This window comes from Hydra viridissima, unplaced genomic scaffold, assembly GCF_058129835.1.
Source record: "Hydra viridissima isolate aposymbiotic clone 2 unplaced genomic scaffold, HvirCarnegie_v1 scaffold_11, whole genome shotgun sequence".
Lineage (NCBI taxonomy): Eukaryota > Metazoa > Cnidaria > Hydrozoa > Anthoathecata > Hydridae > Hydra > Hydra viridissima.
The window spans coordinates 1,252,900-1,275,439 of NW_028324310.1; the positions used below are offsets into that span (position 1 = coordinate 1,252,900).

A 22,540-nucleotide genomic window follows, 5' to 3' on the forward strand; every position below is an offset into this window, starting at 1 on the left:
GAGGCACGTTTTATGGCAGACAGATTTTACCTCCTTACATTGAAAATGACATAAAATGTTATTAAAATGATGACACAAAAGAAAGGAACCCTGACAGAAAAGGTACAGAAGTATATATTTATGTGTGTATATATATATACATATATATTTTGTCATTATTCTGTGCCCATTTTAGTATTTCCAACAAATTTATAAATTTTTAGGGTAAATCCGGTAAAACTAAAAGTTAAAAGAAATATCCGGAATTACGTACATATCCGGAAAAAGATAATCCCAGTTAGAATATAGCGTTCTTAATCGAATTAGTGAGAAGACTAATGCTAGTCCATTTTTTGTTATTTGCACTTTTTTGACAATTCATTTTAACTTACGTCGATCTCTCTATGTACTATAAAAATAATACTCGGCCATCTTTCTTTCAGTATTTTTTGCCATTAAGTATATTGATAAATAGTTTATAAACTATAAGTGTTTAAAACTTAAAGATTATCTGATTATATTATTAATGAAAATATTGGACTAGTACTGATTTTCTTTCATCGACTTAGTTTTGTTCCATCTATATTTTTACATTACAATATTTTCACAACTAATAAGCTGCGGTTAGAAAGACTTAATTAGTCAGATTTGGTTTATTGCTGCAAATGTTATCTATTTATTATTCTTTAATATTTTTATAGTATTGGATATATATAGCTATAGCTAAAATATAGCATCAGAACTTTTTTCGGAATTTTAAAGATATTGTTAAAAACATTAATATGGCTATAATTTCCGCAGTCCTTACAAAATGCCGTTTAAATTTTGTGAATGCAAATCTATGGTGTGGGAACGGGTATGGTGTCACCTCATCCAGATACAAACCATTTAGGTTACAAAATATAAGAGAAAAGTATGTATTTGAATCATATAATACAATAAACAAAAATTGATAAAACATAAATATGTGCTATGTATAAACATCAATATGTTAAAGAGACTTCTTGTCAAAATTTATCTTATAAAATATTTGGTATATGTTAGTGTATAAATAAAAGCAACGGTCACATTAAGAATAAAAAAATACTAGTTTACTATATTTTCCTTTTTCGTTAAATAAACAATCTATAATAATTAAACTTTAGTTTCACATAACAAAAATAAAAAATAAATAAAAACACCAAGTATAATATAAAAAAATTACACAAAATAATAAGATCAGCCTGAAATAATAATTTAAAAATGACCAAATATTAGTAACGGCATTCCCCACAAAACCAACTACTTATTGGTTTTCGCTCAACACCCAAACAACCAAAGTGGCTCCATAATAAACATCTATCGCATTGAAGCCAACGATTTTTTTTTTTTTACCAACAATAATCGTTGCTAGATCATCTTCCTGTGCTGGATCATCTTCCTGATGGCAAAGAGCGCAACATCGACTGATGTTCTTTAAATTTTTTGTTTGGTTTTCCAATGCCATCCATGCCAAATCATCAAAAAATTGTTTAAATTGTTGAATATCGACTCTAGGATCAGCAGCTCGCATATCAATGACTGATTTTAATGATGTACTTGACAATTTTGAACAAAAATTTATTAGCATCGTCATCGGACACTAACCATCGCAAACTTATAATTTGCGTATCTATCGGACTCAACTTTTCATACCTTTTTGGTGCATGGTAAAAGAGCCGCTGCTTTAAGTTTAATGGTCTACCTGAAGATTTTCTGACAATAGGTTTTAATAAAAGAGTTGGCTGGCTAAATAAATTTGTTGGAATTTTGTCTTTGTTGATTTGGTCAATATCTTTTCCTTGAATTTTATGCTCATTTGGTTCTTCTTTGCATTGATCTATCTCTTTCTAATGAATTGAAAAGTCAAATCGCTCTTCTTCTTCATCAAGCCCCATTACCTCATCTTGAATTACTTTTATAAGTATATTTACAACAATTAACTTTGATATTTAAAAATAATTTATTACTTTTGTATTACTATATTACATTATTCCTTTTTTATTTAAATCAAATATAGCACATTCAAAGAAAAAAAATCTATTACCAATTTCGGAAGAGTTCTTTAAATCAAAATCTGTTATGCGATTACTTTGGATATTTGGGTTTGTTGACATCCATTGAGTGGTGCGAATGTGATCTTCCAACGTCTTTACCCATTCCAATGCATTAACAAAACTTGAAGGAGGAAGATCTGCAAGAATTGAAGCTATTGGTTGTAAATATGACATTACTGTCTGGTATCGCTGAGTATGAGTTAATACTTTTTCCTTAACAGGTGCAAAAGAAACAGATGACATATTTTTTGATGGGATATGAAAAGATTTGATTTTTGGTGTATACCATCTATAAAAAAATAAAAAATTACAAAAAATTATAATACAACTACTTAATGGTACTTTTGTATTAAAATATTTAAAATTATATAGAAATCTTATATAGACCAAGGAATTAAGCTACATTTTGAGATTTTTTTTTTGGCACCATGTAATGTAGGATTTTTTTAAACTATTGTAATATGTAGAAACAAAAAACAGTTGGTGAAATCCTTCTTTTCTTAGTTAAATGATTTTGGTTCTGAAAGGGCATTAAATGCCCAAATACGGACATGTTTTTAAATTAAAGGTATTAACACCAAAATTAGTATATAACCTACTTTTAAGATAACGAAATTGAATCAGATACTATATTTTAGTCAAATTTTAAATTTTTAAAGATTATTAAAAAATTGAAAATCGGTAAGTATAAAAAGAAAATCGGTATGTAACCGGTCTGTATTGTTAGCAACTTGTATCAAAAAATTTGAATTAAGAAACTTTTCTGGAGTCTGTATCAAAATCAGATAACTCATCATCACTATTTACAGCTACATTTTCACACCTTTAAGATGTACATGATAAGTCAGTGTTTATGCAAGAACAATCACCTTGTTTTCACTTTCGTTTACAGTCGCAGGAAAGTAATTCCATGATCTACAAATAAAATGTTAATCATACTATCATTTTATAGAATCAAGTAATTGTATTCAATAATACAAAAATGGTAATAACAAAGACCTGACCTTGTCCAAAGCAGGATTGCAGCTCATCCAGTTAATATTAATTCCATCAGTATAAACAGCCTATCCATGTCCTTCTGGAGATGGAATTACAGAGTAATTCATAAGAGCGAATCTCCATATTTTGCATTGATAGTTAGCTCTTAAAATGTGTTGATATAAGCTTGCTTTCAAAGGTGGAAGTCTTTCACAATCAATCTTTTCACTTTTTGAGCAGTACATTTTGTATCAAAGATGATTTATGTCTTCACATTGTGTACCATACAGGTGGCAAGTAAATGCCTCCAGCTCTGAAATTGTTTTCTCACCATTGTTGACGTTTTTTCACAAATTGCAAAATAGCTCAATGTACTTCTTGTCTGTAATCATAATTTATATGCTCTAAAAATGATAAACCCATAACAAATACATCAGTATCAGGCAAGTGAATTACAAACTTCATGAAACTTGCTGAGAAGGCATGAAACATATAAAGAGAAACTCTAATGTCAGCTTCATCTTGTACTGTTTGCAATTCCTCGACTAATTCTATACCTAATATTGAAAGTTTATGACATCTGTTTTTACTTGTAACATAAAAGGTCATGGCGTTTTCTGTTCTAAAGTAATTGTTTCTACCCCATTCATTAACAGGAAACCCAATAATTGCTGCTTTATTTCTCCGAACTGATAGAAAGTCATCCCATTGTTTTACTGGATTATCTTGTTTTATACTACAGAACTTATGAAACCTGCTTATGCTCGTTTTTTTGTTCTGCACCTTTAATTGAATCTTCCATGTATCAAATACAACATCTATGCAGTCTGCATTAACACTTAGTTACAATATTATCTGCAACAACTTTTGAGCCAATTGACCTAAAGTTAAAGCTGCAGCTTTTGCTTGTTGTAAAATAGACACACCATCAATCAAACTAACGTAGTGAAAAAGTTCAGAACAAGGTTCTGTGTCTTTTTCTAGCTCATAAAAGATAGAAACTCTTGATGTTTTTTTAGGCCAGCCATGTATAATCTGCTAATGACAATGGAAGGGGTCCTAATGGGTAGCTAAATACATTTCTTAAATCCAATTTTTGCCTTTCCACGATCAAACAAATACTTGATAATAAGTTGCGTGAAGCCTTTAGAGAAATAAATTTTTTGTTTGAGCTAAAATGTACCTTTTTCTTCAAAGAAGAAAATGTTTTAAGTTGTAACTTTTTTATGTGATCTAATATCGATTTAGTGGCACAAAAAGATAACCTTTCATTACAAATGTTTTCAAAGCAGATTTTCCTTTTTTTTTTTGCATTTAGTATATCATTGGCAATTTCATCTGAGACAACGATGCTATTTGATAAAAAGAGCAAAAGGTTTTCAGAAAATGGATTTATAAAGGCATCTTGAAAAAGTGACATCAACAATTTGACATAGTTCTCATCCTTTCTAATTCTACTCGATGTTAAAGCTTTGTGTTGATGGACTTTATGACGCATATTGACAAATTCATGCAAAGAATTTCTAATCCCTGCTCTAAACCATGAATTAAGTATCCACCTACTTATTGCATTTCTGTTCATTGAAATCCTGTTGTACCTCCAGGAGTTTTAGTATCTTAGTTAATTGTGACCTCAACAACCTTATTGGGTCCAACTTTACTAAATGTGTTAAACTCACTAAGCTGAACAACAAATTTTCAATTTGTAAATTCTTCTTACACTATAAGATAATCATTTTCAAGTGCAATCATTTTTGCTAGGTAACGAGTCAAATACCTTCCATAATTGTAATTATGCAACTTTTGTATTTTTCTGGATTTTCCATTTGATTTGAACAGGTTTTGCATATCTGGCTTGATCAAAGACACTGATAATTACTTCAACATTTAACTGTTCTTTCAACTTTAAAAATCAATCAAGTATGGTATATATGGTAGAAATATCAGTAGCAGGTCTATCAGTAGTTTTAAGATAGCAAATAGTAGATTTTGTGGTACCTATACCTTTTCTTATTTCAAAATTGAATCCTGTCAAGCTAATAATTATCTGCGGTGAAGGTGTCTTTAGTGCTAAAATCCAAAGTAAATTGTTGATTTGTTGACTTTCCAGCAACATTTTACTTTTTTCATTTTCTAATAACTTTAAGTTGGTTGCTCTTAATCATTTACCAAAGTGAAAACTAACTGTGCTGTTGTTCAATGGTAAAGTAAATGACTGTCTACTTCGTTTGAATTTTAGCTCCAACTTTTTCTCCACGTATGCACTCTAACACAATTTAAGAGCATCTTGTTTGCAATCACTTTCTAAATGATATAATATCTTCACATTCTTTTCCAAAGTATTGTTCATGAGTAAAATTCTGATAACATGACTCACGATACTTTGCTTCTTTTGGCATTTAAATCATCACTGCATATTGACTTAACTCTTTGATTATTTGTTTCAATGCTACACTTTCTAACTAGCTTATCAGCTCTCATTTCCATACACGATAAAAGTTTTTCTGAATTTGATGATTTTGTAATAAATTTACTTTTACCTACAAAATATAGATTGCTCAGGTAGTTTATCACATTTTCTTGTGGATATATTTTTCTTGACATTTATACGTAAACTAGATCTTTTTTTGCTTATACCATTTAAATGTTATGTTTTTAATTTTTGTTTTTCTGATTTTCTTTAGTCCTTTGGTGTTTACAAATAAAGATCTACATGATTTGAGTACTTTCTTCAATGTTGCTAGCTGTGTGCAATACTTTGACACATCTCGAGTCTTGGCAGCAATTGATAAATTTTGCCAAGATTCTAGACTAGATAACTAATTGGATTTTATTTTTTTAAATAGAGTCGTGATGCATACAGCATAACTGAATGGTTCTAGGTTTTTTAAATAGAGTCGTGATGTATTTTGATATCTGTGTAGATATTAATAAATGGAATTTAAAAATCTAGAAAAATAAAGTTCTTCTGTTATTGAAAAACTATACTTATATCAATATAAGAATGTAAGAATATATAGATATAAAGAATAGATATCAATATAAGAATAGTCATTAAAGTATCACTTAAAATTAATAAAAATCCTCCTTTAAACAAAAGTTAGTCGTTGTTCCAGATCGTATATATTATCTTAAACAATGTTAGTTTCTAAAGATGAAATAACAGTAAATATAAACAACAACAATATAATAAAGATTATAACAAGAAATGGTTAATGTCATATTTCTACATCCCCTTCCATGTTTTTAAATGTCAATCGATATAAACAGAGTTTCCAGGTTCATTTCTTGAAGTCGTCCAACGTCAAAGATTTACCGGATTCAGGTTGGTAAAATTTTCTCGGGATACGTACTCTTGTTGAACGCTTTAATTTATGATCTCCGACCTTGGTATCCACAAGAGGTGGCATTGCTAGTTGCGATGTGTTTGTTGATGGAGACGTTGGTGTAGATGGCGGCTGGGGCACTGATGCTACTGGTAGAGGCGATGGAGTTACTGTTTGTGCGGATGTCGGGGGTGGTGACAGTACTACGGATGGTGCTGATTTCGGTTCAGATGGTATTACTTTGTTAGATTCTGAGACACATTCTGTGATTTGTGGTGAATCGGTAGAATTTTCTTGGCGAAAGCTGGTTTTTAGTGGTTTGATCAATGCGACTTCAGTTTCGTGTGACTTTAGTGGGTTCAGAAACTTTCGCAAAAATTTTCTGTTTCTTACAGATAGTCTACCTGTTCCTTCAACTTTAATGACATATTGGTCATTTTCTCTACACTCGACAACTTTCCCACTGCGATCTCATTTTTTAGGGTGGTTCCCTACTTGATTTTGTATGAAAACACTATCTCCATCATGTAGTGGTGCAAGGGAACGTGTATGTTCTTGAAGTGATTCAAGGGTCCTTGCATATCTTGTTCGTAATGCTTCTTCTTTTGCTGACCATGCGTGTCTCCATGTTTTTAGGAATTGATCATTATCAAATATAGGGATTCTGTTTTTTATCCTGGGCATTGCATCGCGAATGGGATGGCCAAATAATACTTGAGCAGGAGACAACTGACAAATAGGGTCCGGCGTGTTTCTAATTGTGAGGATTGCCCTTACAAAAGCGTTATTATTGAGATCGCCATTCGGTCCCACATTGTTTTCCAGGAGACGTTTCGTCGATTTTACTGCGAGTTCCGCTCTTCCATTAGATTGTGGGTGATGGGCTGATGAAATGCGATGAGTTATACCCCATTGTTGCAAAAACTCTTTTGTTTCACCAGAAGTAAATTGAGGACCACCATCGGTAGATAATTCTTCTGGGACTCCAAACGTTGTAAATAGTTTACGAAAGCACATGGTTAGTCCTTTTGCGCTTATTTCTGATGTTCCTGATTTTATTCTGTAGGCTTCGGTCCACCCGGAGAGTCTATCCCCAATAATCAGATAATTCCAGCCACGAAATTCAAAATAGTCAGCGAATATGCCTTCAAATGGCGTCACGGGGATGTGAGGTTGGATAGGTGGTAGTCGTGCATTAGACGGTGCATTTCGATTACAGCTGCAACAGCCGTCGCGTTTACTTTGTATGCTGTAAGTGATACCCGGCCAGAAAACGGTAGCTTGAGCTCTGGCTATCATTCCTGGAACTCCTTGGTGGGCTGAATGCAGTACATCCAAAATATCATTTCGTAAGGCTGGTGGGATTACAATTCTGTCGTTGTATATTATAACTCCATCTGACACCATTAAGTCTTTGCGGTATTCCCAGAATGGTAAAAGGCTTTTTTCAATATTCTTTTTATCATCTGGGAAACCATTTTCTATTGCTAATACTAATGCTTTAAAGTCAGTGTCCTTTTCTGTTTCAACTTTGACGCTTTCCCAAGACACTGCAATCATTTTATCTATGTCGTTTCGTATTGAGGCTATTATTAGAGATTCCATGTTGTCAAAATCAGTATTTTGATCGCAGGTGGCTGAATTATTAAGTTCATTCATGTTCTCTGTCGGGTAACGAGAAGTAGCATCCACTACCAGATTTGTTTTTCCTGGTTGGTGCTGAATGATAAATTTCCATGGCAAGGTTCTCTGTTTTAGTCGGAAGAGTCGTGTGTTAGCAATTTCATCTAGGGTCCTATCTCCTAATAATTTAACAAGCGGTTTATGGTCAGTTACTACCAAGAGGTTATCACATCCTTGTGTGAAATATTTAGTCTGCTCTAGACTCCAAGCCACGCCTAGCATTTCGCCTTCAACTGGTGCGTATCGTTTTTCCGTAGATGACAAAAATCTGGAGACGAAACCTTGAGGAGCTCGAATGTATCTATAGCGTCCATAAGGTGTAATGAAGGTGGTAAGATGTCTATCTTCGATGCGTATCGGGACGCTTTGATAACCATTCCATGCATCGGTTACAGTTTTCCATGAATTTCTTGGTACTGAACGAGCTAGTTGGAATGGTGATTTCATTGCATGGGTTTCTCTGTGGCAATATTTATTTAACGGGGATAGGTCAACAGTGCGACGAGGCCCGCCGTCATGTTTTCGTGTGATGACCATTCTGTGGCACCATGTGGTAGGTTCTCCTAGGGGTAACTTTTCAATGACACCAAGAGATTCATCACGAAGTAAATCTTTCTCGACCTGATCTTGCCAATGGATTGGTATGGTGGCTGGAGTGAATGCTGCAACTGGTTTGACATTTTCCTGAATTAGAATACTAATTGGAGGTCCCTCCATGTCAGGTAAGATCTGGTGTGGGCATGTGTTAAATGTTGAGGCAGCATATCTTTCAAGAAGCCAAGTTTTCATCCGTTCGTTGTTTCCCGGAGAGCAATCAAAAGGGAGTTTAGTGGGTGCACTTGGTGGAAGGCTTCTTTTGGGGCAATCGCATGCATGGTTTGGGCTGTTTTCGCTCAATGTTTTAGTTACTTTAGTCTGAGGGTCTGAGTAAATAGCTCCATGGAGGGCACTACCAATCTCTGGAAAGTCTTTAGAGATGATACCTAGTTGGGTCATTGCCTCTTTAGATAAGTAGAATCCGCTTGCATCTGGACTGATATAAACCATTACAGCGCATTCGATTTTGTTGCCATTAGGTCGTTGTCCTTCAAGACGTACAAGAATTGCACCTTCAATACGGAATTGGGTTTTGTTAGCAGCAGACATGCTATATTTCACAGGTATTAAATTTTGTGCTTTAAAACCTGTACTCTCAAACCCTTTCCTGGACCATAAGCAGGACTGTGCACCAGTATCTGTGATAACTTGTAGATATTTCGGTGTGATGGAAGGGAATGGGATACCAAATGCATCATAGTCTGATTTGTTGGTGATCATACGCAGCTGAATTGTAGGATGAACCAATGATTGAGCTGCGGCCCATCCATCGTGGGTAAATATGTGATGAGTTATTTCTGTGGAGTGTGGCTTTACGTTGGGCATCAATAGAGATTTTGTTTTTGAATGCTTCATTGCACTCAACTTTAACACAAGTCCGCTGGCCTCAGCATCTTTAGAGGCATTTAATTTCATATCGTTTGGGATGATTCTGTTGTTCATTTTAGAATTGCGAGATCTAAGCTTCTTCCAGCAGTCTAGACATAACTTGTGAGGTTTTGTATTCCATCCTCTAGATGATTCGGTAAATATTCTATAAGATTTTGAGCAATCTGGGCATATGGCTGTGACATTAGTATCTTTAATACCGTGTGTATTGCTCTTGTTTTGTTTCCTGAAAGTTGATACACTTGCTGTTGTTGAACTACAGCCTAGTGCATTTCGTGCCATCTCCTTACCCTCGATAAAAGCAATGATATCTGCGATTGAGGCTGTGTCAAGGGAGACCCATCCAAGTACATCTTTACGGATGTCAACATCTGATAGTCCGGCAACAACAATATCTCGTATGATAGCATCGGTAAAATCAACTGTTGTTTGTGGGTGGCAGTGGCATTGTACAATGTAGTTGCAAGTAGCAGCCTTACCCTTCATTTTTGCATAGAATGACCGAATATTTTCGTTGTGTCTCTGTCTCATTTGGAGGAGTTCTGCCCTTTTGACACTAATGGCTACTGGGATAACAGCCAGTCTCTTCATTGCTTTAAGAAATGTCTCATCGTTTTCGTTGATTATCTTAGGGTTTTCTTTCAGGAGTTGGTTGCCGAGGTCGTCTTCACAGCATTGAAACAGCTGTGCTGTCATCTCCTCTTGTCTAATGTCTGTACATCTCTTGAACAATGTCCAGCGGCTAATAAAATTTGCCCACTCTTCTTCAGATATGTCCTGGCCAATGTGAGGACGATCCATTTTCGGTGCGTTGTGCTTTGAGAAGGCTGAATGAATGTCAATTGAGTTTGGAGGATGGTGAAGTTGGTGGCTGTTAAATAGTGCAATAGCAATTGCTTCGCTGGGGCCTTCAATGATGACTTTGCATCCTGGAGCCTGGCAAGGTAAGCGTATTGTGGACATATTATGAAAGAGAAAAGGTTAGCAAAGTCCTGCTTTTTTGTTCATACGTTAATAATTCCAAACAAAAAAAATGTAACTGAATCACAATATCGGACTTTTACAATAATACCAGTGTGTCATTGGAATTCTATTGGATACTGAAGAAACTAACATAAACAAAAGTTAGTCGTTGTTCCAGATCGTATATATTATCTTGTACAATGTTAGTTTCTAAAGATGAAATAACAGTAAATATAAACAACAACAATATAATAAACAACAACAATATATAAACAACAACAATATATAAACAACAACAATATATAAACAACAACAATATAATAAAGATTATAACAAGAAATGGTTAATGTCATATTTCTACATCCTTGACAGCAGTACCTTTAAATATTTTTTTACAAACTTATTTTCAAATTACATAATAATTAAACTTTGTGGTTATTAAACATGTCAAATATACGAATTCACTTGGTAAATAATTCTAATTCACTTCAAAAAGACTTAAAGCAATCACTACTAAGTTAGGAGTTATTAGAAAACAAAGAATTAAAGAGCAAGAGAATGGTTGACAGAGGACTTACATTTAAAATTGTGGTTGTTTGAGTCGGTTTTTATAACATGCAGAGACAAATACAGTAAAAGGATGATAAATACTGTGAAAAAAATTGCCTGTATTGACATAGAATTTATATTGTTATATGTGTAAACTGTTAGCATCAGCTTATATCATATAAAATATTAAACTAGTAATTGGTTACCATATACCATGCTTTAAATTTTCTTCAAAAAATTTAAATATGTTAACTTTTTATTGTTTACAAACTTATTTTCAAATTACACTTACATATTTATTTCGCAAAGTGCTATTACTAGTGCATATACACTGGTAATAAACCGTCAAAAATTGCTATTACCAGTGCACCTATCATATCATCTTAATTTAGGCATGTGACACGCGCGTATTTTAACTGAAATTAAATAAATTTCCATGGCGAAATCATTTGTAAATACTAATTTTTTAAAAATGGCCGCAAATTTAAAGTTAGGAGATACTTTCCCTGATTTTCAAAGTTGTATAAATGCAGTCAATAAGTTCGCTTTAATGAATTATCATCCCTTAAGGATAGATAGTAAAGAGACTATTGCTAGTCATAATAAAAAGTTAGTTGCTTATAAAGCTATTGTCACAACAGAAGAGATATTCGCATGCAGGTTTTCTTTTTTCTTGTTCTTTTTTTTTTTTTATGGATTGATTTTAGCGATTAAATGCCAGTCAGGAAAACCATTAAGTTAAGTTAAATATGAATGGATTTTATTATTTAATACAGTTCTTTAATGCTTATAAAATATAAGTTTCTGTCTTTTGCCTTAAGTTTATTGGTTCACAGCATAATTCTTTGAACTAATTTATTGATAATAGTACTGAATGAATGAATAAATTTCAACTTTTGTCTGCTCTATTTTAATATTAAACTTTTTTATTAAAAATATATTTTATATTTATTTAAATTTGCAGGACATGTTTTTAAACATTAATAATTCATTTTCAGTAAAGTTACATTTAAAAAAGTATTACATGGTGAGTAAGGAAGAAACAAATTCTAAAAATAATTGTAGTTTTTCACAATAATTTTTTTCACAGTATTTATCATCCTTTTACTGTATTTGTCTCTGCATGTTATAAAAACCGACTCAAACAACCACAATTTTAAATGTAAGTCCTCTGTCAACCATTCTCTTGCTCTTTAATTCTTTGTTTTCTAATAACTCCTAACTTAGTAGTGATTGCTTTAAGTCTTTTTGAAGTGAATTAGAATTATTTACCAAGTGAATTCGTATATTTGACATGTTTAATAACCACAAAGTTTAATTATTATGTAATTTGAAAATAAGTTTGTAAAAAAATATTTAAAGGTACTGCTGTCAAGGATGTAGAAATATGACATTAACCATTTCTTGTTATAATCTTTATTATATTGTTGTTGTTTATATATTGTTGTTGTTTATATATTGTTGTTGTTTATATATTGTTGTTGTTTATTATATTGTTGTTGTTTATATTTACTGTTATTTCATCTTTAGAAACTAACATTGTACAAGATAATATATACGATCTGGAACAACGACTAACTTTTGTTTATGTTAGTTTCTTCAGTATCCAATAGAATTCCAATGACACACTGGTATTATTGTAAAAGTCCGATATTGTGATTCAGTTACATTTTTTTTGTTTGGAATTATTAACGTATGAACAAAAAAGCAGGACTTTGCTAACCTTTTCTCTTTCATAATATGTCCACAATACGCTTACCTTGCCAGGCTCCAGGATGCAAAGTCATCATTGAAGGCCCCAGCGAAGCAATTGCTATTGCACTATTTAACAGCCACCAACTTCACCATCCTCCAAACTCAATTGACATTCATTCAGCCTTCTCAAAGCACAACGCACCGAAAATGGATCGTCCTCACATTGGCCAGGACATATCTGAAGAAGAGTGGGCAAATTTTATTAGCCGCTGGACATTGTTCAAGAGATGTACAGACATTAGACAAGAGGAGATGACAGCACAGCTGTTTCAATGCTGTGAAGACGACCTCGGCAACCAACTCCTGAAAGAAAACCCTAAGATAATCAACGAAAACGATGAGACATTTCTTAAAGCAATGAAGAGACTGGCTGTTATCCCAGTAGCCATTAGTGTCAAAAGGGCAGAACTCCTCCAAATGAGACAGAGACACAACGAAAATATTCGGTCATTCTATGCAAAAATGAAGGGTAAGGCTGCTACTTGCAACTACATTGTACAATGCCACTGCCACCCACAAACAACAGTTGATTTTACCGATGCTATCATACGAGATATTGTTGTTGCCGGACTATCAGATGTTGACATCCGTAAAGATGTACTTGGATGGGTCTCCCTTGACACAGCCTCAATCGCAGATATCATTGCTTTTATCGAGGGTAAGGAGATGGCACGAAATGCACTAGGCTGTAGTTCAACAACAGCAAGTGTATCAACTTTCAGGAAACAAAACAAGAGCAATACACACGGTATTAAAGATACTAATGTCACAGCCATATGCCCAGATTGCTCAAAATCTTATAGAATATTTACCGAATCATCTAGAGGATGGAATACAAAACCTCACAAGTTATGTCTAGACTGCTGGAAGAAGCTTAGATCTCGCAATTCTAAAATGAACAACAGAATCATCCCAAACGATATGAAATTAAATGCCTCTAAAGATGCTGAGGCCAGCGGACTTGTGTTAAAGTTGAGTGCAATGAAGCATTCAAAAACAAAATCTCTATTGATGCCCAACGTAAAGCCACACTCCACAGAAATAACTCATCACATATTTACCCACGATGGATGGGCCGCAGCTCAATCATTGGTTCATCCTACAATTCAGCTGCGTATGATCACCAACAAATCAGACTATGATGCATTTGGTATCCCATTCCCTTCCATCACACCGAAATATCTACAAGTTATCACAGATACTGGTGCACAGTCCTGCTTATGGTCCAGGAAAGGGTTTGAGAGTACAGGTTTTAAAGCACAAAATTTAATACCTGTGAAATATAGCATGTCTGCTGCTAACAAAACCCAATTCCGTATTGAAGGTGCAATTCTTGTACGTCTTGAAGGACAACGACCTAATGGCAACAAAATCGAATGCGCTGTAATGGTTTATATCAGTCCAGATGCAAGCGGATTCTACTTATCTAAAGAGGCAATGACCCAACTAGGTATCATCTCTAAAGACTTTCCAGAGATTGGTAGTGCCCTCCATGGAGCTATTTACTCAGACCCTCAGACTAAAGTAACTAAAACATTGAGCGAAAACAGCCCAAACCATGCATGCGATTGCCCCAAAAGAAGCCTTCCACCAAGTGCACCCACTAAACTCCCTTTTGATTGCTCTCCGGGAAACAACGAACGGATGAAAACTTGGCTTCTTGAAAGATATGCTGCCTCAACATTTAACACATGCCCACACCAGATCTTACCTGACATGGAGGGACCTCCAATTAGTATTCTAATTCAGGAAAATGTCAAACCAGTTGCAGCATTCACTCCAGCCACCATACCAATCCATTGGCAAGATCAGGTCGAGAAAGATTTACTTCGTGATGAATCTCTTGGTGTCATTGAAAAGTTACCCCTAGGAGAACCTACCACATGGTGCCACAGAATGGTCATCACACGAAAACATGACGGCGGGCCTCGTCGCACTGTTGACCTATCCCCGTTAAATAAATATTGCCACAGAGAAACCCATGCAATGAAATCACCATTCCAACTAGCTCGTTCAGTACCAAGAAATTCATGGAAAACTGTAACCGATGCATGGAATGGTTATCAAAGCGTCCCGATACGCATCGAAGATAGACATCTTACCACCTTCATTACACCTTATGGACGCTATAGATACATTCGAGCTCCTCAAGGTTTCGTCTCCAGATTTTTGTCATCTACGGAAAAACGATACGCACCAGTTGAAGGCGAAATGCTAGGCGTGGCTTGGAGTCTAGAGCAGACTAAATATTTCACACAAGGATGTGATAACCTCTTGGTAGTAACTGACCATAAACCGCTTGTTAAATTATTAGGAGATAGGACCCTAGATGAAATTGCTAACACACGACTCTTCCGACTAAAACAGAGAACCTTGCCATGGAAATTTATCATTCAGCACCAACCAGGAAAAACAAATCTGGTAGTGGATGCTACTTCTCGTTACCCGACAGAGAACATGAATGAACTTAATAATTCAGCCACCTGCGATCAAAATACTGATTTTGACAACATGGAATCTCTAATAATAGCCTCAATACGAAACGACATAGATAAAATGATTGCAGTGTCTTGGGAAAGCGTCAAAGTTGAAACAGAAAAGGACACTGACTTTAAAGCATTAGTATTAGCAATAGAAAATGGTTTCCCAGATGATAAAAAGAATATTGAAAAAAGCCTTTTACCATTCTGGGAATACCGCAAAGACTTAATGGTGTCAGATGGAGTTATAATATACAACGACAGAATTGTAATCCCACCAGCCTTACGAAATGATATTTTGGATGTACTGCATTCAGCCCACCAAGGAGTTCCAGGAATGATAGCCAGAGCTCAAGCTACCGTTTTCTGGCCGGGTATCACTTACAGCATACAAAGTAAACGCGACGGCTGTTGCAGCTGTAATCGAAATGCACCGTCTAATGCACGACTACCACCTATCCAACCTCACATCCCCGTGACGCCATTTGAAGGCATATTCGCTGACTATTTTGAATTTCGTGGCTGGAATTATCTGATTATTGGGGATAGACTCTCCGGGTGGACCGAAGCCTACAGAATAAAATCAGGAACATCAGAAATAAGCGCAAAAGGACTAACCATGTGCTTTCGTAAACTATTTACAACGTTTGGAGTCCCAGAAGAATTATCTACCGATGGTGGTCCTCAATTTACTTCTGGTGAAACAAAAGAGTTTTTGCAACAATGGGGTATAACTCATCGCATTTCATCAGCCCATCACCCACAATCTAATGGAAGAGCGGAACTCGCAGTAAAATCGACGAAACGTCTCCTGGAAAACAATGTGGGACCGAATGGCGATCTCAATAATAACGCTTTTGTAAGGGCAATCCTCACAATTAGAAACACGCCGGACCCTATTTGTCAGTTGTCTCCTGCTCAAGTATTATTTGGCCATCCCATTCGCGATGCAATGCCCAGGATAAAAAACAGAATCCCTATATTTGATAATGATCAATTCCTAAAAACATGGAGACACGCATGGTCAGCAAAAGAAGAAGCATTACGAACAAGATATGCAAGGACCCTTGAATCACTTCAAGAACATACACGTTCCCTTGCACCACTACATGATGGAGATAGTGTTTTCATACAAAATCAAGTAGGGAACCACCCTAAAAAATGAGATCGCAGTGGGAAAGTTGTCGAGTGTAGAGAAAATGACCAATATGTCATTAAAGTTGAAGGAACAGGTAGACTATCTGTAAGAAACAGAAAATTTTTGCGAAAGTTTCTGAACCCACTAAAGTCACACGAAACTGAAGTCGCATTGATCAAACCACTAAAAACCAGCTTTCGCCAAGAAAATTCTACCGATTCACCACAAATCACAGAATGTGTCTCAGAATCTAACAAAGTAATACCATCTGAACCGAAATCAGCACCATCCGTAGTACTGTCACCACCCCCGACATCCGCACAAACAGTAACTCCATCGCCTCTACCAGTAGCATCAGTGCCCCAGCCGCCATCTACACCAACGTCTCCATCAACAAACACATCGCAACTAGCAATGCCACCTCTTGTGGATACCAAGGTCGGAGATCATAAATTAAAGCGTTCAACAAGAGTACGTATCCCGAGAAAATTTTACCAACCTGAATCCGGTAAATCTTTGACGTTGGACGACTTCAAGAAATGAACCTGGAAACTCTGTTTATATCGATTGACATTTAAAAACATGGAAGGGGATGTAGAAATATGACATTAACCATTTCTTGTTATAATCTTTATTATATTGTTGTTGTTTATATTTACTGTTATTTCATCTTTAGAAACTAACATTGTTTAAGATAATATATACGATCTGGAACAACGACTAACTTTTGTTTAAAGGAGGATTTTTATTAATTTTAAGTGATACTTTAATGACTATTCTTATATTGATATCTATTCTTTATATCTATATATTCTTACATTCTTATATTGATATAAGTATAGTTTTTCAATAACAGAAGAACTTTATTTTTCTAGATTTTTAAATTCCATTTATTAATATCTACACAGATATCAAAATACATCACGACTCTATTTAAAAAACCTAGAACCATTCAGTTATGCTGTATGCATCACGACTCTATTTAAAAAAATAAAATCCAATTAGTTATCTAGTCTAGAATCTTGGCAAAATTTATCAATTGCTGCCAAGACTCGAGATGTGTCAAAGTATTGCACACAGCTAGCAACATTGAAGAAAGTACTCAAATCATGTAGATCTTTATTTGTAAACACCAAAGGACTAAAGAAAATCAGAAAAACAAAAATTAAAAACATAACATTTAAATGGTATAAGCAAAAAAAGATCTAGTTTACGTATAAATGTCAAGAAAAATATATCCACAAGAAAATGTGATAAACTACCTGAGCAATCTATATTTTGTAGGTAAAAGTAAATTTATTACAAAATCATCAAATTCAGAAAAACTTTTATCGTGTATGGAAATGAGAGCTGATAAGCTAGTTAGAAAGTGTAGCATTGAAACAAATAATCAAAGAGTTAAGTCAATATGCAGTGATGATTTAAATGCCAAAAGAAGCAAAGTATCGTGAGTCATGTTATCAGAATTTTACTCATGAACAATACTTTGGAAAAGAATGTGAAGATATTATATCATTTAGAAAGTGATTGCAAACAAGATGCTCTTAAATTGTGTTAGAGTGCATACGTGGAGAAAAAGTTGGAGCTAAAATTCAAACGAAGTAGACAGTCATTTACTTTACCATTGAACAACAGCACAGTTAGTTTTCACTTTGGTAAATGATTAAGAGCAACCAACTTAAAGTTATTAGAAAATGAAAAAAGTAAAATGTTGCTGGAAAGTCAACAAATCAACAATTTACTTTGGATTTTAGCACTAAAGACACCTTCACCGCAGATAATTATTAGCTTGACAGGATTCAATTTTGAAATAAGAAAAGGTATAGGTACCACAAAATCTACTATTTGCTATCTTAAAACTACTGATAGACCTGCTACTGATATTTCTACCATATATACCATACTTGATTGATTTTTAAAGTTGAAAGAACAGTTAAATGTTGAAGTAATTATCAGTGTCTTTGATCAAGCCAGATATGCAAAACCTGTTCAAATCAAATGGAAAATCCAGAAAAATACAAAAGTTGCATAATTACAATTATGGAAGGTATTTGACTCGTTACCTAGCAAAAATGATTGCACTTGAAAATGATTATCTTATAGTGTAAGAAGAATTTACAAATTGAAAATTTGTTGTTCAGCTTAGTGAGTTTAACACATTTAGTAAAGTTGGACCCAATAAGGTTGTTGAGGTCACAATTAACTAAGATACTAAAACTCCTGGAGGTACAACAGGATTTCAATGAACAGAAATGCAATAAGTAGGTGGATACTTAATTCATGGTTTAGAGCAGGGATTAGAAATTCTTTGCATGAATTTGTCAATATGCGTCATAAAGTCCATCAACACAAAGCTTTAACATCGAGTAGAATTAGAAAGGATGAGAACTATGTCAAATTGTTGATGTCACTTTTTCAAGATGCCTTTATAAATCCATTTTCTGAAAACCTTTTGCTCTTTTTATCAAATAGCATCGTTGTCTCAGATGAAATTGCCAATGATATACTAAATGCAAAAAAAAAAAGGAAAATCTGCTTTGAAAACATTTGTAATGAAAGGTTATCTTTTTGTGCCACTAAATCGATATTAGATCACATAAAAAAGTTACAACTTAAAACATTTTCTTCTTTGAAGAAAAAGGTACATTTTAGCTCAAACAAAAAATTTATTTCTCTAAAGGCTTCACGCAACTTATTATCAAGTATTTGTTTGATCGTGGAAAGGCAAAAATTGGATTTAAGAAATGTATTTAGCTACCCATTAGGACCCCTTCCATTGTCATTAGCAGATTATACATGGCTGGCCTAAAAAAACATCAAGAGTTTCTATCTTTTATGAGCTAGAAAAAGACACAGAACCTTGTTCTGAACTTTTTCACTACGTTAGTTTGATTGATGGTGTGTCTATTTTACAACAAGCAAAAGCTGCAGCTTTAACTTTAGGTCAATTGGCTCAAAAGTTGTTGCAGATAATATTGTAACTAAGTGTTAATGCAGACTGCATAGATGTTGTATTTGATACATGGAAGATTCAATTAAAGGTGCAGAACAAAAAAACGAGCATAAGCAGGTTTCATAAGTTCTGTAGTATAAAACAAGATAATCCAGTAAAACAATGGGATGACTTTCTATCAGTTCGGAGAAATAAAGCAGCAATTATTGGGTTTCCTGTTAATGAATGGGGTAGAAACAATTACTTTAGAACAGAAAACGCCATGACCTTTTATGTTACAAGTAAAAACAGATGTCATAAACTTTCAATATTAGGTATAGAATTAGTCGAGGAATTGCAAACAGTACAAGATGAAGCTGACATTAGAGTTTCTCTTTATATGTTTCATGCCTTCTCAGCAAGTTTCATGAAGTTTGTAATTCACTTGCCTGATACTGATGTATTTGTTATGGGTTTATCATTTTTAGAGCATATAAATTATGATTACAGACAAGAAGTACATTGAGCTATTTTGCAATTTGTGAAAAAACGTCAACAATGGTGAGAAAACAATTTCAGAGCTGGAGGCATTTACTTGCCACCTGTATGGTACACAATGTGAAGACATAAATCATCTTTGATACAAAATGTACTGCTCAAAAAGTGAAAAGATTGATTGTGAAAGACTTCCACCTTTGAAAGCAAGCTTATATCAACACATTTTAAGAGCTAACTATCAATGCAAAATATGGAGATTCGCTCTTATGAATTACTCTGTAATTCCATCTCCAGAAGGACATGGATAGGCTGTTTATACTGATGGAATTAATATTAACTGGATGAGCTGCAATCCTGCTTTGGACAAGGTCAGGTCTTTGTTATTACCATTTTTGTATTATTGAATACAATTACTTGATTCTATAAAATGATAGTATGATTAACATTTTATTTGTAGATCATGGAATTACTTTCCTGCGACTGTAAACGAAAGTGAAAACAAGGTGATTGTTCTTGCATAAACACTGACTTATCATGTACATCTTAAAGGTGTGAAAATGTAGCTGTAAATAGTGATGATGAGTTATCTGATTTTGATACAGACTCCAGAAAAGTTTCTTAATTCAAATTTTTTGATACAAGTTGCTAACAATACAGACCGGTTACATACCGATTTTCTTTTTATACTTACCGATTTTCAATTTTTTAATAATCTTTAAAAATTTAAAATTTGACTAAAATATAGTATCTGATTCAATTTCGTTATCTTAAAAGTAGGTTATATACTAATTTTGGTGTTAATACCTTTAATTTAAAAACATGTCCGTATTTGGGCATTTAATGCCCTTTCAGAACCAAAATCATTTAACTAAGAAAAGAAGGATTTCACCAACTGTTTTTTGTTTCTACATATTACAATAGTTTAAAAAAATCCTACATTACATGGTGCCAAAAAAAAAATCTCAAAATGTAGCTTAATTCCTTGGTCTATATAAGATTTCTATATAATTTTAAATATTTTAATACAAAAGTACCATTAAGTAGTTGTATTATAATTTTTTGTAATTTTTTATTTTTTTATAGATGGTATACACCAAAAATCAAATCTTTTCATATCCCATCAAAAAATATGTCATCTGTTTCTTTTGCACCTGTTAAGGAAAAAGTATTAACTCATACTCAGCGATACCAGACAGTAATGTCATATTTACAACCAATAGCTTCAATTCTTGCAGATCTTCCTCCTTCAAGTTTTGTTAATGCATTGGAATGGGTAAAGACGTTGGAAGATCACATTCGCACCACTCAATGGATGTCAACAAACCCAAATATCCAAAGTAATCGCATAACAGATTTTGATTTAAAGAACTCTTCCGAAATTGGTAATAGATTTTTTTTCTTTGAATGTGCTATATTTGATTTAAATAAAAAAGGAATAATGTAATATAGTAATACAAAAGTAATAAATTATTTTTAAATATCAAAGTTAATTGTTGTAAATATACTTATAAAAGTAATTCAAGATGAGGTAATGGGGCTTGATGAAGAAGAAGAGCGATTTGACTTTTCAATTCATTAGAAAGAGATAGATCAATGCAAAGAAGAACCAAATGAGCATAAAATTCAAGGAAAAGATATTGACCAAATCAACAAAGACAAAATTCCAACAAATTTATTTAGCCAGCCAACTCTTTTATTAAAACCTATTGTCAGAAAATCTTCAGGTAGACCATTAAACTTAAAGCAGCGGCTCTTTTACCATGCACCAAAAAGGTATGAAAAGTTGAGTCCGATAGATACGCAAATTATAAGTTTGCGATGGTTAGTGTCCGATGACGATGCTAATAAATTTTTGTTCAAAATTGTCAAGTACATCATTAAAATCAGTCATTGATATGCGAGCTGCTGATCCTAGAGTCGATATTCAACAATTTAAACAATTTTTTGATGATTTGGCATGGATGGCATTGGAAAACCAAACAAAAAATTTAAAGAACATCAGTCGATGTTGCGCTCTTTGCCATCAGGAAGATGATCCAGCACAGGAAGATGATCTAGCAACGATTATTGTTGGTAAAAAAAAAAAAATCGTTGGCTTCAATGCGATAGATGTTTATTATGGAGCCACTTTGGTTGTTTGGGTGTTGAGCGAAAACCAATAAGTAGTTGGTTTTGTGGGGAATGCCGTTACTAATATTTGGTCATTTTTAAATTATTATTTCAGGCTGATCTTATTATTTTGTGTAATTTTTTTATATTATACTTGGTGTTTTTATTTATTTTTTATTTTTGTTATGTGAAACTAAAGTTTAATTATTATAGATTGTTTATTTAACGAAAAAGGAAAATATAGTAAACTAGTATTTTTTTATTCTTAATGTGACCGTTGCTTTTATTTATACACTAACATATACCAAATATTTTATAAGATAAATTTTGACAAGAAGTCTCTTTAACATATTGATGTTTATACATAGCACATATTTATGTTTTATCAATTTTTGTTTATTGTATTATATGATTCAAATACATACTTTTCTCTTATATTTTGTAACCTAAATGGTTTGTATCTGGATGAGGTGACACCATACCCGTTCCCACACCATAGATTTGCATTCACAAAATTTAAACGGCATTTTGTAAGGACTGCGGAAATTATAGCCATATTAATGTTTTTAACAATATCTTTAAAATTCCGA

The 22,540-nt window shown here is 33.7% G+C and overlaps 1 protein-coding gene and 2 pseudogenes across 1 annotated transcript in view; 1 reads left to right on the top strand and 2 right to left on the bottom strand.

Moving 5' to 3' along the window:
- The window catches only part of LOC149881606 (uncharacterized), a 192,913-nt gene that overhangs the window by 56,559 nt on the left and 113,814 nt on the right, over positions 1 to 22,540 (bottom strand). The window lies entirely within an intron of this gene.
- Positions 1,234 to 2,848, bottom strand: LOC149881612 (uncharacterized; annotated as a pseudogene).
- On the top strand, positions 11,511 to 22,035 carry LOC149881613 (uncharacterized; annotated as a pseudogene).